The sequence below is a fragment of the Ctenopharyngodon idella genome, chromosome 22 (genome assembly GCF_019924925.1).
Source record: "Ctenopharyngodon idella isolate HZGC_01 chromosome 22, HZGC01, whole genome shotgun sequence".
NCBI classification, from domain to species: Eukaryota; Metazoa; Chordata; class Actinopteri; order Cypriniformes; family Xenocyprididae; genus Ctenopharyngodon; species Ctenopharyngodon idella.
In genome coordinates, this window is record NC_067241.1 from 15,973,777 (window position 1) to 15,976,678 (window position 2,902).

A 2,902-nucleotide genomic window follows, 5' to 3' on the forward strand; every position below is an offset into this window, starting at 1 on the left:
TCTCTCGTGTTTGATTGTGCTTGATTTCCTCCGACTGCAGGGTTCCTAACAAGTCTTACAGTTAGTTTGATCAAAATTAAGGTCATAACTCTTAAATGATGTAAGTAAAGTCATAATTATCATTTCAAGAGGTTTTAAATTTAGAGATGGAAAAACGCTATATTAAACTTAAAACAGCTGTGATTTAAAGAGGCCGTCTTGATGTTGTTTTTGGGCTCTTTCCTGCTTGAATGTTGATTATTTTCCTCATATTCTCCATTGTTCAGCTCCTCTCTTCCCAGTCTGTCAGTAACGCTCTGTTTAGTTCCTGTCTCTATGAAGCCCCTCCTTCTGAAAAGCACAATGTGCTCTGATTGGTCAGCTGGAGCAGTGTGTTGTGATTGGTCAAGTGCTTCGAGCGTGTTTGTGAAACGTCCCGCCCTTCTCCATAACTGTAAAACACAAAAGAAGATATTTTGGTAAATGTCTCAGTGTTGTTTTTTTGCCCATACAATGAAAGTCAATGGGGTCCAATGTTGTTTAGTTCCCAACATTCTTCAAAATATCTTCTTTTGTGTTTCACAGAAGATAAAAAGCTTAAATGCCAATAAAGAAGCTTTATTTTTAGGTGTATAATGCTTTATACAGCACAGATCGTTTCAAAGCAGCTTTACAGTAATAACAGAATCAATGATGAAGTCAATTTCAGCTGTAAAACGGCTCTAAAAAGACAATAGTGTCATTATTCAGATCAATTGAGTTCAATAACAAGACCACATCTTGAGATTAAACGCCCTGTTGTTAAAAATAGCTGCATGACGGTCCAAATGAGCCTTTTTATTTCCAAAGATAGAAACTCCAGGACGTCTAAACAACCTATTTGAAGACTTTATAGAGACTGATTACACATTTGATGACACATTTGTACCCAAAACCTGACAAAATCTCCATTTGGGGGCCTCCTCATTTGTAGAAATAGTATAAAATGAATTTTTTGTTGTTACATTCTGTTTTCTGTTGTGGTTAGTCTGTGGTTTAGGGTCAGGTTGAGTATTTATAACTAGCTGTAGGCTATATAAAAACAATTGAAGTCTATGCAATGTCCCCATTTAAACAGACAAGTAAACGTGTGTGTGTGTGTGTGTGTGTGTGTGTGTGTGTGTGTGTGTGTGTGTCACCAGTAGAGGGCAGTAGAGGCGTTTGTCTGTCAGGAAACAGTCTCTCCAGTCTTAAACATTCACATGAGTTATTTTTTGAGATAACATGAAATATCTTTTACTGCGAGTTGAAGAGTGTGTGTGTGTGTGTGTGTGTGGTGACTGTGATTCCTCCATCAGAGCTGATGTGATTGACAGTTTGTGTCACAGTCACAGGCCGTCACCTTCATCTGAACGAGGCCGTGTTTCTTCTGCATTTCTGTCACCTGATGGAGTTTGGGTTCCTTCAGCGTGATCAGTTTAAAACAGTGATATTATTGATTTGACCGCACTGACACTATCAGATGAGAACAAAACTTGAACTGAATTGAATCTAACTGAACTGAATTGAATTTGTTTCATAATTGATGAACTTTGCAACATTGATGCTGTTGTTGAACTGAATTGAATAGAATTTAACTGAATTTATTTCATAATTGAACTTTGCAACAGTGACATTTGAATTTAATTTATTTAGTAATTGATGAACTTTATAACGGTGACTGTTGTTGAACTGATTTGAATCGAATTGAACTGAACTTAATTAATTTCATAATTGATTAATTTTCAACATTGACTGTTTTTTAACTGAATTGAATTGAATTGAGTTTATTTTGTAATTAATTTTATAACAGTAACACTGTTGTTAAACTGAATTGAATTGAACTGAATTAAATTTATTTCATAATTGAACTTTGCAACAGTGACACTTGTTGAACTGAACTGAATTTAATTAATTTTATAATTTATTAATTTTTAACATTGACTGTTTTTGAACTGAATTGAATAGAATAGAATTGAACTGAATTTATTTTGTAATTGATGAACTTTATAACGGTGACTTGTTGAACTGAATTGAATCAAACTGAACTGAATTTAATTTCTTTCACAATTGATTAATTTTTCAGCATTGACACTTGTTGAACTGAATTTAATTGAATTGCACTTCATTTTAATTTATTTCATTATTGAACTTTGGAACAGTGACTGTTGTTGAGCTGAATTGAATAGAATTGAACTGAATTCAATTTATTTCATAATTGAACTTTGGAACAGTGACTGTTGTTGAACTGAATTGAATAGAATTGAACTGAATTTATTTCATAATTGAACTTTGCAAGTAACACTTGTTGAACTGAAATTAATCAAACTGAACTGAATTGAATTTGTTTCATAATTGACTAATTTTTCAACATTGACACTGTTGAACTGAATTGAATAGAAATGAACTGAATTTAATTTATTTCATAATTGATGAACTTTGTAACAGTAACACTGTTGTTGAACTGAACTGAATAGAATTGAACTGAATTTATTTAGTAATTGATGAAATTCACAACAGTGACACTGTTGAATTGAACTGAATTGATCTGAATAATGACTGTTGTCTTTTTAGAGTTGCTTTACAGCAGAAATTGACTTTGTCTCATATTTGATGAAGTTTGCATCACTGATACTGTGAAGCTGCTCTGAAACGATCTGTATTCTATAAAGCGCTGTAGAATTAACGCTGATCAGAGGACGGGTCGAATCGTGTCGTTTCAGCTCCATCATAACAGCGGTGAGTTTGTCTCACACTCGTATTGTCTTGATGAAGCGTGTGGTTGACTGACTCTGATGGCAGGTTGAACTCCATCTCCCAGCAGGCCGCGGGGCAGCGGCTCAAAGCCCTAAAGAGGTTTAAGTTCAGAGGATCAAACGACAGCTGGAGACAGACTCATCAGAGA